General features: G+C 39.8%; 1 protein-coding gene across 1 annotated transcript in view; it reads right to left on the bottom strand.

Annotated features, from left to right (window-relative positions):
• Positions 1-285: 285 nt before the first annotated feature.
• LOC145483534 (uncharacterized) overlaps positions 286-15403 on the bottom strand; it is a 45878-nt gene continuing 30760 nt past the window's right edge. Inside the window, exon 2 of the mRNA XM_081462063.1 lies at positions 286-1426. The gene's annotated coding sequence lies outside the window, so the exon portion shown is untranslated. The remainder of the gene's footprint in view (positions 1427-15403) is intronic.

Below are 15403 nucleotides of genomic sequence, written 5' to 3'. Positions count from 1 at the left end.
AGCTGAGGTGTCCTTACTGAAGAAAGGTCTAAATTTCGCCGTGACTCCTACGAGCGTCCCAGCCACCGAGATCATCGCCAAGATTGAGTCAGCAGTCAGGCCACTAGATGCGGAGCGAGCAGACACAGTCAGGAGATCCGTCAACACCATCCTTCAACAGGCACAACCACCCACGCCCAACATCACGAAGGAACAGCAGGAGGCTCTTAAAAGCTTAAAAGAGGACAACTTCATCATGGTCCTTCCGGCCGACAAAGGACGCGCCAGCGTAATCCTGAACACGCAACAACTTCCTAAGTCTACCAGCATTTATTATAACAATTACACTAAAATAACATTATACTTTAAATAGGGTAACTAACAATAATACAATAAGCTAAATAATTAACCTTAATTTATTTACAAGAATATAATAAACAAGCTAAATACTTCAGTACACTTAATCTATTTACAAGAATATTCCTTAAAAAAAAAATAGGCGTTTCCGTAGTTCAGTTCAGTTCACCTTGCGTTTGAAGTCCTTGTCCATGAACTTGACCCCAACAACGTTCCACCAACACATGACACACACAACGAACCAATTCAAACTCCCGTTTATTACTCCCACCTTTCAACTTACTTCTTCCGATTACGTCTTCACTCAGTCCGGTATATTTCAACTTGACTTCTCCGATTTACTCCAGCTGTCCGGTTTACAACGGCCGACTTCGACAGAACTTTACGCTTGTCCTTCGATTGCTTCGACAAGAACTTTACGCTTGTCCTTCGATTGCTTCGACCAGCTATTTAGCACTCACGTTCCCCGGCAAATGGCTCTTTGTCGTGAATTTAGGAATGGTTTACTGATGGCTTCTCAGTAATGAAAATGTGCTTCCGGACGTGTTCCTGCCACTTTCTAGCCTCGCTCGTAACTACACTTCAACCTGCTTCTTCTACACACAGAAAAACCTCTCAACACGTATCACCCCAAAAAACCCTAAATATGCAAACGCAAGGTGTTACAATCAAAGAAAGGAAAAGAAAACTATTGGTTAAGGACTAATTACAAAAGTATTGAACAGAACTGGTTACGTAATGAAAGAATACAAATCACACAATCGAGTGTTACGGAATAAATATGACTCTAAACAAGCTGTTCCTATGGGATGTAATTAAACATTCCATGACACGGATCGATTTACGAACAACGAGACGGCACAGCCATGGGGAGCCCTGTATCCGCGGTTATTGCTAATCTCTACATGGAGATATTTGAAGAACAAGCAATAGAGTCCGCACCTTGCAAGCCTAAGATCTGTAAACGCTACGTAGATGATACTTTCACCATCCTGGATCGGGCTAGAGTTGACGTCTTCCTGCAACACCTGAACAGTCAACAACCATCAATCCGTTTCACCATGGAGATCGAGAACAACAACAAGATCGCCTTTCTCGACACGTCAGTTTACAGAGAACCTGATGGCCGCCTTACCACCAGTGTCTACAGGAAACCAACACATGCTGATTAGTACCTAGCGTATGATTCACACCACCCTCAGTCAGTAAAGCGCGGTATTGTGAAGTGTCTGTTCGACCGGGCTAAACGTCTCGTCACCAAACCATCAGTAATCGCTGGAGAGAAGAAACATCTGTCATCTGTACTTGTTTCTAACGGATATCCCTCCTCTTTTGTACAGAAGATCACAAAGGCACGAACAACCCCAAGAAGAGAGCCTGTCGCGGAATTTAAATCCACCGCCGTTTTACCTTATGTCCAAGGAGTTTCGGAGTCTCTCCGCCGCTGCCTAGAACAACAAGGCATTCGCACCGTCTTTAAGTCCGACACGACACTCCGGTCACACTTAGTGAGACCAAAGGACACCGTCAACCCGGCTAAACAAGATGGTGTTGTCTACAGGATTCCCTGTGAGTGCGGCAAAGTCTACATCGGGGAAACAGGGAGATCTATGCAGGAGAGGATCAAAGAACACGACAGGGATATACGACTCGCCCGTACCCAGACCTCCGCCGTTTCTGAACACACCCACGAGACCGGCCACTATCCTATCTGGAATGAGGTCAAGTTTATTGATCGAGATCCTCACTGGTACACACGTAGGGTCAAGGAAGCTATTCACATAAGACTTCACCCTAACAACATCAACAGCGATAGTGGAATTGAAATTCCTGAAGCATGGATACCCACGATCAAGAAACACAACAACAGGAGAACGGTACAACAGCGGACCACTGAGGGAACAGCTACTCGCCGGAACAATGGAACAATAGGAGGATCGAAATGCACCAATCACAGCCGACCTTTGTGATATAAATGATACCGTGCAATCAGTCGACCTTATCGCCTGAAGAAGACTAGCAGTAAGCAGTCGAAACGTCGCGATCTACATCTCAAGTGACTACATCGTGAGACAAACGATAATACACTTTATTATTGCATCTACCACGATGAATAACAACAACCTTTTCCTCGACAATGTAGTCAGTGTACACTATACTAAACCTTAGTTTTCATTAGATCCTGGTAACCTACACCTCTGCTGGTTTTTGGAGCTACTGTAGGAACATTGTTTTTTTTAGTGTACTGCTGTCTTTGTTTTATTGTTCTCCCAACCAATGTCAGACATATACCTCTGCCCAGTAAGGGTGTATGTACAGTGTACATGTATCTCTTCTAAACCTTTATGTTCATTGTTCCTTAATACTTTGTGTTGTCATTAATTAAATCTGACTTTCTTTCGGCTAGGATGTAGTTCAAGAAGTTAGGGACATTGTCGACATGGTCATAAGCATAAATTTTAAGCGGCTGATGACCGTATTCAATGTCATCATAATATGTCCTGTCAGAGCGTCTGACCTTGTAGCAGATTAGCTCTGACAACATCTGGAGCTGCCAAGACTCAGCAAGGCTTCATAGTTGATACAAACATGAAAAGAGAGTCAAGAGCAAAAGTTATGTGAATTATGATGCAATTATTGAAAAATATTCATCTTAAACTCACTTTTACTCGTCAAAGGGAGACCCTTGGGAGTTAAAGTGTTATAAAACTATCTCCCTTCACCTTTTCCCTCCTAAGAGTGACTTAACAGATTTTACTCTGGCTTATGCCAGACGCTTTTACTCATCAAAGGGAGACTCCTTAGGGGTTAAAGGGTTAAAGTTGCCAAGTGCCATACTGTAACTGGTTCACTGAAAGATACTCACCAGCAACTATTTTTGCTTTAGAGGCTGATAGTTGATTTCGAAACGTAAGATTTATTGCAGTAACAAAAAAATAGCTTCATTTTCATTGTTGCTAAACAAAATTTCACACTCCATTAGCTCAGTCATTCAGTTTTATTTTTGGCTCATTTATATTCATATTTTCAATTATCTTGATTCTCAATTATCTGGACTATTCGGCTCAGTCCCCACAAGTCCATATAATCTATGTTCGACTGTATATTAAAAATGAGTTTACATTGTATTGATGCATAACTTTGTATTTCAGACCTTGTCATGACTGAGGTTGTCAGCTCATTCGTTGTGGGGGCTGGACAGTGGCGAGAAAAATGGTGGACAGACATGTGTCCAAGTCGAACTATACAAAGCGGCAATTCTACCTAACCTCACGTATTGTCATACAGTGTGGCATTTCTGTAAAGCATCTGATACTAGAAAACTAGAAAGGGTGCAAGAGCGGGCACTACGTGCAGTATACAATAGCAAGACGGCAGATTATGATGAACTATTAAGTAAGGCAAAGCTGCCTAGTTTAGTAAATAGACGCCTACAAGACATACTGATATTAATGTACAAGGTTAAAAGTTTACTGGCACCTAAACACATCTGTGATATATTTTACAAGCAATTTAAGAATTATGATTTGCGTAGTAGCGATTTTCCTATACCTAGATTTAACACTGTAAACTATGGTAAACATAGCATAAGATAATTAGGACCCTATCTCTGGGGAAAAGTAGACAAAGACCTTCGCAACAAAACAAGCCTTCGTGAATTTAAAAAAGCAGTTCGGGCCATGAACCTAACAGATGTGTTGGATGGAAGATGCAGCTGCTATGCTTGCTCAACATAATAATAATACAACCAATTTAAGTAATCTTGAACTTATTTTTTAACTAATTAGACCTATAAAACATATTTTTAATTATTAACTACCTATATATTTTATATAATATTAGCATTTTATATTTTATATCTGTATTTATGTTAGTGTCCCCAATTAGTTATCTTTAGCCAAATACTCCGACACTCAAATAAAGTTTATGTATGTAGGTATGTATGTATGTATGTGCACAACCAACCTGATTTTAGTGCAGAATAAAGAAGCCGACAAACAGTCAAACGAAGTGTACGAGCAACTTCTTGCAACATTTTCTGAGGAAGGGGATCTCATCCTTGACATTGGCAGTGGAAATGGTAAAGAAGGTTTTTGTTTTATTGTGTGGCAACCACTATACACCCTGAAAACTGTGTATTGACTGCCAATTCTTCGATTTGGCATTAAGCACAGGCAAATAGTCACAAGAATGTCCTTGAAATTGTACTATTTTGACAGGAGGCAAAGTATTGGTCGCAAGCATGTGTTATGGAACCCAACAACAACCATGAATTCTTGCATTACTTGATATTTGACTTAAAAGGCAGCAAAATCATTGTTTCTCATTATCTCAATCTCAGAAAATGGATTGCTGGCTGGATTAAGCATGAAAAGGCCATCAGTTTACATCGACCAGTGGACAGATGAAAATGCTCAGTGGCATCTCCTAGAGGATATCAAAGAGCAGTTGCAAGTCAATGATGTTTCCCAGTAACTGCGGCTTTCGCAGTTTGGTTTTATGCTCTGCTCAGTATTCTTTATCTATGAGAAGTTTTTCAAGGGCACCCAAAGAATCATTAATCAGTGAAAAATATGTTCAGACGGCCTTAGCCACTTGAGAATCCGGGTTGACTTCCATGAAAACAATTAGATTTACTCAATTAAATGCTGTGTCAAACTTTCTGCTTTTAGAAAGCTTCGTGTAAATAATTATGTTACGATATGGTGTATTTTGTATAGCCTGCTTAGAAGCCATTAGACAGTAATGAAACTATCTGGGAAAGTAAGAACCAGCCTTGATAACAAATGTTCCTCGTTGGGTGCCCCTGAGTTCTTGTTTGTCTGAACCTTTTAACAGCCAACTTTGTAAACTGCTGTATAATTGTCCTTAAAAATAGGTTCACGTGTATATGCTTGTAGGAAAGCTTCAGTCGTGTGATGTGCTATTTTATTTAACTGTTTTGGTGGTCAGATGTATTGATCTTTACAAATAGGATTTATTTTGAAAAATGAGTCATCGAGGCTTCACACTGTAATACTTTTCTTGCTTGAGTTATGGGGAATATACCTTTGTCATACAACAGCTGAATCCTTTTTGAATTACAGATAGATGACCGATTTGTTCTGATAAGTTGTAGGCCGGGGGATCAGAAAATCTGAATCTCTCAAAGAAGGAAAGCGCGATGGGTGCACGATCGTTTTTACATACACCATCTTTTTCACATTAAATTGTACATTTTGGTAAAATTGGATGTAGTGTCCCTGGCGGACTCAACTGAACACTTCTGATGATGATCAAACAGATCGAAAACGTTTAGACTCATAATTTTAACAGCTTTTTACCTTAAAGTTTTTTTTTTGACCCCCTTTTCAAAAAATAATATATACAATATATATTTGGCTTTATAAAACTTAATTAATTCCTCAATGATAGTTTCATCCTTAAGCATTTTAGTTAATCACTTAATAGGCAAACAGTGATACAAAAAAAAGTCTTGATTAACTTTGTTTTTCCCCACAGAATAGATATGGATCACATTAGTGCTTCTTGAAAGCTGTCTCCATACAGTGTTTGATTTTGGAATGAACTGTTTATATTTGTACTGAAACAATTAAAAGATCAATTCTGTGGATCACTTTATAATTTACAGTTGCAGGGAGATTATTAAATGTACATACAGAAATTGGTGGTCTAGCAGGGCTAAATAACAAAATCAGCCAAAAAACTGTTTGAGCTGTATAGATAGATTATAGTGTATGAAGTAGTCTGTAGAAAATGAGAAACAAACAACCAGTTTATTTCTTTAAAAAGAGGCTCGTCTGAAATAATACTGCCATTTCTTATGTATATAATATTCATTGTAGTGCACACTAAAAATATATCACAACTCAGTTTTTGTCTCACTGTGACAACACCACTGGTGCTTGGTGGCTCATGATGGACCTCCTCATGATCATGATCATCATCGTCAAAGGACCCCACGGTTTCTGGCAACTGGGTATTATCAACGATACACATGTTGTGTAGGACGGCTGTTGCAAGGATGATTTTGCAGCATCGACTAGGGTCGCAAACTGCATTGCCCCACCAAAAAAATCAAGGCATTTAAATCTTTGTTTAAGGACTCCGAGAGATCTTTCAATCACATTCCTCGTTTTTGTGTGTGCCTTTTGATACTTCCTTTCGGCATTAGATGTCATCTTAACAGGATGAAAAGGGGTCATAATTACTGGTGTTAGGGCATAGCCCCTGTCCCCGAGAAGCCAACCTTCTCCACCACTTCCGGATTCCAAGCGCATGAATATTCAACATGCTGGCATCGAATACAGCTGAGTCATGGGTAGATCCATGCCACTTGGCAACCACTTTTGTAAACAACATCCTGGCGTTGCATGTTTCCATTACATTTACTGCAAGAAAACCATTGTGGCAAACATAAAGGTGCTCGTTTTTAAACAGCGTCCTGATAGGTATCAAGGTACCATCGATGGCTCCAATCACCTTTGGGAAGACTGCTAGCTCGTAAAACCCTCTCATCGTGTCCTAGAATAAGAGGAATCACACATTTCACTGCACCGGCATTGAATCAAAAATTAAGCACAAACAAATTTAAATTGATATCACAATTTTGTATCAACTAGGAAAGTTTGGGTTTGAGAATTGAAAAAACAATATATCACCAACCCTACAAGTAGCTAAAGATAAGGATACAAAAATTTTTTTTTCATATTCGGAAGAGGTCGGCTCTCCGTGCCGAATGTTACAAAATATTGTTTACTAATTAACAACCCGCACCTGCGTCTATACGCTCAGTGAAAAGTTGCGACCCGTGTCACGCTCAAGGTTGTCCTCCAATAACGCCACCAACCATCGAATTCTCTCGGGGGAGTCTATATCTTTCAATGACATCGTTTTCTCGCATATTCGCTATCGAGGTTCTTACCGTGATTTTCTCTGGCCTGAAATTTTCGTGCGCTTTTAGAAACACCCGAAAGTCGTTTTCGGGAGGTTTACGGGACGGTTTTCGGGACCGAGAAGTTTTCGGTTTTTTGAGAAACGTACGCCAGGACCGAGTCAGAGTGATTAAAGGAGCAGCAACGAGCAACAGCCTCAGTTAAAACCAACCAGGCGAACGACAGTTTGTTCTGTGATAGAAGAAAACGACCATCGTTTACCTCGATTTAGTAGCAGGAGGGCCTTTTGCATGCGCATGCGTGTATCGGCTGGACCATATAACGTGACAGTGGGAGTCACGATGAAAGGGAAATTTAGAGCACAGAAAATATACGTTACGTATCGTCGTCAGCATTTCTTTAATCGCGTAAATTTCGTTACTGAAAAAGACAAGAGCGCAGTCTGATAAAAACAGATTGTGTAAGAAAAAGATGCATTCGAAGATTCTGAATACATATGTTATTGAGCTAGCGTGAGGTTCGTATTGGGGAGATTTTAGACTAGTTCTTTTTTTCCATAAACTTGAAAAAAAAAGAACGAGACCAATATACCCCAATACCAACCAAACAAGCTAATTCATTAAAGTGCTTATCATAATAACTCTTTAAAGAATTATATTATGTATGGGCAGCTCTCTTTGCGTTTCGAGTTTTTTTTTTTTTTTCGGAAAGTAAAAAAGTTGCTTATAGTTACATGCATATGTTACAGAGAACATCTACTGTTGAAGAAACTCAAAGTTGAAGTCATTTTACGAAGCAGACACTAAGACGGTCACGATCCACGAAAGAGCTCTCGATTTGAAATCTGCCATCCATCAGGCACCTTTACTATTCATCGAGTCATTGTCCTGAAAGGCTTGCTGCCAACAATAAGGTAGCTGAACACAGTTTTTCGCGCGGTCAGCGAAAACTCTTCGGTCAGCGAAAACGCGGTCCTCATAGGCGGATTTAGGGGAGGGGCCAAGGGGGCCGCGGCCCCCCTTTTTTTTTCTTGTTTTTTCAAAACGTTTTTGTACGACCCCAACCCTTCTAGCGTCCTTTGAGAGTTGTTATAATTATACAATCAGGTTCTAATTTTATTCAATTTCCGAGCTTTCCTTATTTAAAATATATTTTGTGTTAACAATTATAATATATTATCAAATATTCAAACAAAAGTAGCCCAAAAATTAAAATTCGCGCTAATTGTTAACGCCAAATGTAACTTGCGTTTCTTTCGGTTTGAAATGACGAGGAACACTGGACACGAATATTGTCACGCCATGTCCCTTGCTGCACTACTGAAGAGTGAAATATTTTTCTGAAGTTTTCGAGGAAAGCAAAGAAGACACTGTTTACATTTCATCGTGAACCAGGTGAGTACGTTTCACATGATATGCAACGGTTAAAACTTGGGGGCCAATGATTCACTGATAGGGCATGGAGCAATGATGGACTCCGAAACCAAAAACGTTCTTCACTACACTAAAAGTGGTCGATCAAAATGTAAGGAACCAGCTCATCATGTCTGCTGCCTAAATCACAAGGTTCGTCAAAATCAATGGAACGTGAATTAGGAGTTAGACTATGTAATAATGTTCCTAATCATGGCAAAAAGTACTCTGTTTTCACTGGAGATTATGACCGCGCCACAAATGGAAGATTCGTGAAGAGGCATACAGTGTAGAAAAATGGTCTGACAGTACTCGTGCAACAAGAACACATGCGAGTCACCTCCACGAGATCAGGCGTACGTTTCTCGATAGACTCGAAAACGTCTCGGGCCCGAAAGGTTTTCCGGGCTCTTTACGGGTGATATTCTCGGGTACAGGAAAGTGTTTCTCAAATCCCCCGAAAACACCCAGAATTCCCTTACGAATATTTCGGGGTTTTTCTCGGGACGGCGAAGATTTGTAGCGTGAGATAGGAAACGTATTCCAGAATCTTTTGGTCTTAGCTTATTATTATTATTATTATTATTATTATTATTATTATTATTATTATTATATTGTTTGCTTATTATTGTAATTGTGCCTTTTGATTGCAATTTAATGTTATTGTTGTTTTAGTTTCAAGTTCTTACTCTGAAATACAGCTGCATTCACCACAGTCTACTTTCAGTGAAGAGGTAGTTCAACTAAGTACAGGATGTACTTGCTTCTTTTGTACTTGCTTTAAGAGGATTATGGTTTATCCATCGTGATAGCATGTTGAATTAAACGGAAGTCCTTATTAATAGATACATGCAGCTGATGTTCAACAGTTGGATCAGCCGCAGGTAACTTGGATATATAAAATTTAATAAGGAAAATCTTGAGTACTACTGATCTACATGCACTCAATTTATTAAGGACTTGAAAGACATTAAACCAAAACCAGATAAAGCTCGAAAGCGGAGTCTTTCTGAAGCAGAGCTAGAGGTTGCTAATTTAGACATGCACTTTTTGAACTTTCAATTTTTTTTTTGCACTTTTCATGCTTTTCTTCCTTTATCAGTATTTACAAAGTTGTTGAAACACATTTAAAATGACTTATGTCTTATATAAATCAACCCTAATGAAAACATTTGATGCGGCCACTGAGGAAACAGCATGTTATCGTCGGGGGGATTGATTCTCGCTTTTTTCCGGGCTAGGTTGACAATTGCTTGCAAAACTATTTTATTCTATGGCTGGAAGTTTGTAGTGATGTTTACTAAACAAAGTCTAAGTTTAAACGAGGCCGTGTTTTCATGAACGATTACAAGATATGTTGACGATCGATCTTTGGGATTCTTACGCGTTATTTTTTTTTCCTGTTTAGAGATCTCAGTAAAAGTAACTATACAATATTATTTACATTTATATCGCCTGAGGCTGTAGGAAATCTTATCTAGTCTTGAGCCAACTTAAAAACATTCGGCAACATCATGTACACAGCGACTTACGGTTACCTTGGGAATTCCCATAGTATCTCCGACTACTTTCAGAGAAAATGCGTTAGCATAACATCATAATGCTTTAGGGACCTAACAATGGAATATAAAGAAATATTTGTTTCCTTTTCGGAAGAGGTCGGCGCTCAGTGGAAAGTTGCAGCCCGTGTCACGTGCAAGTTTGTCAAAAACAAAAAGCTCAAGTTTGTCCTCCAATAACGCCAACCATCTAATTCTCTCCGGGGACGATCTATATCTTTCAGTTACCGTAATGATTCGATTTAGCGCCCTCCTTCCAATAAGCGCCCCCTTCCGAATAAGCGCCCGCCTTCGAATGTGTTTTTGTTAATAAGCGCCCCTATTCCAATAAGCGCCCCCATTCTAATAAACGCACCCATTCTTATAAGCGCCCCTATTCTAATAAGCGTCCGTATTCTAATATTACAGCAACTTCAGAGTACGTATCAAACGTGGTTCATCTTCCTTTAATAGCCGACATACCGTACGTAATAATGCATTACAAAACCAGTGGTCTTCGTCTGAGTTTCTCAACTGTTATGTCTATGTGAGTACATAATTCCTTCAAACGAATAATCTCTTCTTCAAATTTTGTGGCGATTGCTCTGCTGGTCGTTCTCGCCAGGAAGGATCCGGGGACAACGAGTCCGTTTTCCAGTCTTGTTGATCCAGTCACTTTGACCTGTACTTTATTCTCATGGCGGGCTTTGAGAAATGTGAATTCAAGGAAGGAAAGTTCCATCGGCACATGCCCAACAAGTTTGTTATCAGCTTCGAGGTAAGTCCCAACTACGTATCCATCGTGTTCTTTAGCTTCTTTACGGTCATCATTCCTGCATGCCAGAGACTCCCCTATGATTGGAGACCACGCCGCTTTGTAGACATGATGACCTCGTATAACAGACGAAAATTCCACTTCATAAACAAACATCGAATTCCAAATCAAGTGATAGTCAGAACGAGCCATAATCGTAGATATTTACCACTGGTAATTTCGGCGCGTTGCTGCTTTCCCGCTTCTGCCTCATAACATATGTCGTTTGCATTGTTCTTACATTCGGTGAATCAGTAACAGCTTCAAGCAGTCACGTTCACTTCCAATCCTAAACCCATTCTTACACGTATCCAGCTGGGTACAGTGATCACTTTGCGTAAAAACATGGAGGCTGATGCTTCTCAGTCTCATGCTGGCAAAAAGATCAATTCACCTTGAATTTAAACTAGAAGCTGAACGGTTTGCCGTGGAATGCAATAGTAACTATAAAGCAGCGAAGACGTTCAACGTAGACCGGAAGAGAATACGAGAGTGGCGAGCAAACCAAGTAAATTAGAATCTGCTAGTTGGAAGCGAAAGCGATTCGCCGGGGCGGGAAGAAAGCCTTTTGATCTCGATATTGAAGAAGTGTTATTGGAATGGGTCCACGAACGACGCTCTAATGGTTTTCGTGTATCGAGGAAAATGATCAGAAGCAAAGCAAGGTTTCTTCACGAGGAGAAATGCAAGGAAATGGAACTTCCTCCAACATTCACGGCAAGCATTGGGTGGGTGCAGACGTTCGTGACCAGCCATGGCTTATGTATGCAGCGCAAGACAACAGAATCCCAAAAGGATCCCGAAAAACTAATTGACAAACTGATCGCATATGTGTTACAAGCAAGACGGCTACGTGTAAAGTTCTCCTACAATGACAGTGACATTATAGCAATGGACGAAACCGCCGTTTGGCAAGACATTCTTTCCAATACAACTGTTGATTCCATCGGCCACAACACGATAGCCATGAAAACAACTGGTCACGAGAAGACAAAGGTTTCAGTTTGCTTAACAGCGAAAGCAGATGGAACGAAATTGAAGCCTTTTATCGTCTTTCCCGGTGCTAAGAGAGAAACTAAATTATTCAATGAAGAATTCAAGGCTAAATGTGTCGTAGCATCATCTTCTAATGGGTGGATGAACCAAGAACTGACCCTTGACTGGGTATGAAGTGTTCTGGGAAAGTTTTCATTCACCCGACGAATCTTGGCGTGGGATTCGTTCAAGTGCCACGTGATGGAAACAGTCAAACAAGAACTACGCACGTCAAAGATAGATCCTTTAATCATCCCTGGGGGTTGTACGAAATACATTCAAGCGCCCGACGTGGTTTGGAATAAGCCTTTTAAAGCAAATGTCACAGAGAAATATGATGAATGGATGGCTGGTGAAGCCCACTCTTTCACTGCAGCGGGAAACATGCGTGCTCCACCACGGAGAGAGATAATTAAATGGATCCTTGCGGCGTGGGATGGCTTGGACAAAACAATGATTATCAATTCATTCAAGAGCTGTGCGCTAACCGTTGCAATGGATGGATCAGAGGAAGGACACATTCGCTGCTTCAAGGAAAATCAGCCTTGCCGTGTAAGGCTAGAACGGCTCAAGGTTGTTCAACAAGCCATGAGCAATTCACGCGACAAGGATCCTTTCAACGGGATCACAGAATCCGACGTCGAGGATGTGGCACCAGATAGCTTGATAATTGACGCAAGTGACACTGAAGTCATCGACATGGAATAGCTAAACTCATGAAAATTCACCGTACCGTTCATGTATACTTGTTACTGCTATATAAAATGAAGAATTCTTTTAAAAGTAACTAACTTTCAACAATTTGTTACTGTTACAGGTTCTGTTATTGTTAGCTATTTTAATACTTATTAAAGTTTTGTTTTAAACATTTGGTTGTTTTTCAAAAACTTAAATAAGAGCCCTGTCCCGAATGAGCGCCCTGTCTCGAATAAGCGCCCTCCCTTGAGGTACTAAAAGTACATAAGCGCCCCGGACGCTAAATCGAATCATTACGGTAACTGGTTTTCTCGCATATTCGCTATCAGGGTTCTTACCATGTATTGTCTGGGCTGTCTAGTTTGGATCAGAAGGGCCCCGACGCCCCCATTTTATTTGGGAGGTGGTGAGTAGCCGTAACGTTTGCGAGAAAAAGTGACGTGGGGCGCTTTCTATTCGACCAAAAATTCCGAAAACGAGGACAAATGGTACGGAAATTCCAGGGAAAAATTCCAGAAAATCCGGAAATTGTTGAATTTCCGTAAGGTGAACCATTCGACCGAAAATTCTCTATTTTTTATTCAGCGCTAGTTCTTTGGGCCGCCATCACAGCGAGTTGGACATCTCACGCAAGGATGATGGGGACACGTATTCGAAAATGGATTAATATTTTACTTTGGAATCTTGCCACTTGTCTGACGATAAATACTAACTTCAACTAAATACGCTAAGGTGGTGTACTTGCTTGTTTTGCATAGGTTGGCTAAAAAATGTACAAAGATTGATAAGGCTTGCAGTGTACTTGCCATTGTACTACTCATTAAACCCTTTGTCTTGTGACCTTTTCGCTGCGGTTGGCGAATTTCCGAAAAGCGAATCATTCAACCGAAAATATTCCGAAATTCCAGGATGAAAATCAAATGGAAAAGAAATTTCCAGGAAAAAACAATTCGAAAATTTAAGTATACCTCAGGGAGTTGTCATCTTTTTCGGAAATTATGTAAATTCGCAATTTTCTATAGCAAAGATATCAGTGTCGTCACCTATTGTTATTAACATGCCAACCAGAGAACTATTGGGTGGTGAAACAAAGAGTTGTTTTGTTTAACGTTTTGAACATTTAAATAACAAAAACAATGTTTGTAAACTAATATCTTCGCTATTCAGCGCTAGTTCTTTGGGGCCCGTTTCTCGAAAGCCCCGGAAACTTTTCGGGCCCGTAAAGCCATTTTTAGTCCATCTGTATCTAAAAACGGAGAGGTGTATACGCTTGAAACTTCTTGTATGAAGGGAACTTCTCTTCATATTAAGAATATGTGAATAAAACAGCTCTGTAATCGTAAGGTTCGAGATTCTGCTATGACTTTACGGGTGATGGACAAAACACTGACCCGTAGTCCATGGACTACCCTAATGGACTACCCAAATGGACTACCCTAAAATGAACTACCCCTAAAAATTACTATTTCAGATGAGTGGTATGTTAAGAAGCTGCGATTATATACTTACACTGCACGGAGGATGCTTTTCTTTTCGTTCCGCAGCGCCTCGCATCGCCTTCAGCCACCATTTTGAATAAGTATACTGAATAACGTAGCCGCTGACCAGAAAGATAGATAGATAGATAGAAACTTTATTAAGAATGTCATCAACCACCTAGCTGGGGAAAAACTCCCCTAATAATACGGGGACATAACAAAAACGAGTTAAATTAGAAGAAAAAAAACCTATAGCTATTTACAATAGTAAAATTTAAATCCAAGTTAAAATATGTTATGAGACTATGTACAGTGGATTTTATAATACAATAATACATACTTAAAAAAATTCTTTAGGAGGAGCAGAGCAGACAGCCTCTGCAGCCATCATCTAATAATGCATCAAGATTGTTGAGATTTCTGATGCGTAGATTCAAGCCACTTGAAGTGTCAGCATGCCAGCATGGACAGCTCAGGTAAAACCTTCAATAACAAAATCTGTTTCCATCTTATAACTTGAGTTACAACTGGACGTTGTTGATTGTACGTATATTTGAATTAATCCTCAGATGAAGACTTTGATGAGTTTTGTGAAGTGACATACGTGGAAAAAGCAAGGTACAAGAATTGAAGTTCAGAGTCCCTCTCTTATGCTTCCCTCCCTTTCCTTTATAAGCTTGTAAATAACAAAGTGAAAAAAAAATTAGCCACACCAAAAAGCGTCAGGTGACTGTATTTCGCACCCCATAGTTAAATGGTGATTAAAACGTTTCCACACTTTGCATCATAGTTACTATGTTTGCATTTCCTTCGAAAATCCCTTATGCAGCAGTCAGTAATTATTACCTTACGACTTATTTAAGCTTAATTTACAGCAATTTAGTCATTATTTCAAAACTAAAAAGTTTCAAAACCCCACGTTTTGCCACGTCAATGCGAGGATCGCGTGGCTATGGTTTTTGAAAGGTACAACCAGTTACATACAGGCATTGTTTAACTAATACATATAATTATATAAAAAGAAAATATATTTCTACAGCCTTTCACCAATCCCTAATGGAGAATTATTCCGAATAAGTTTTGCAAGGTTCAGTTTTGCTCCCCATGGCTTTTCAAGTATACTGCATACACAATTTAAACTGCCTTATCTAATAAAAATGGATTATGAAATGAAGGTGTAGAATTACGATTTGTAAGC

Source organism: Orbicella franksi, chromosome 4, assembly GCF_964199315.1.
Source record: "Orbicella franksi chromosome 4, jaOrbFran1.1, whole genome shotgun sequence".
NCBI lineage: Eukaryota > Metazoa > Cnidaria > Anthozoa > Scleractinia > Merulinidae > Orbicella > Orbicella franksi.
This window is presented reverse-complemented; position numbering and strand designations above follow the sequence as displayed.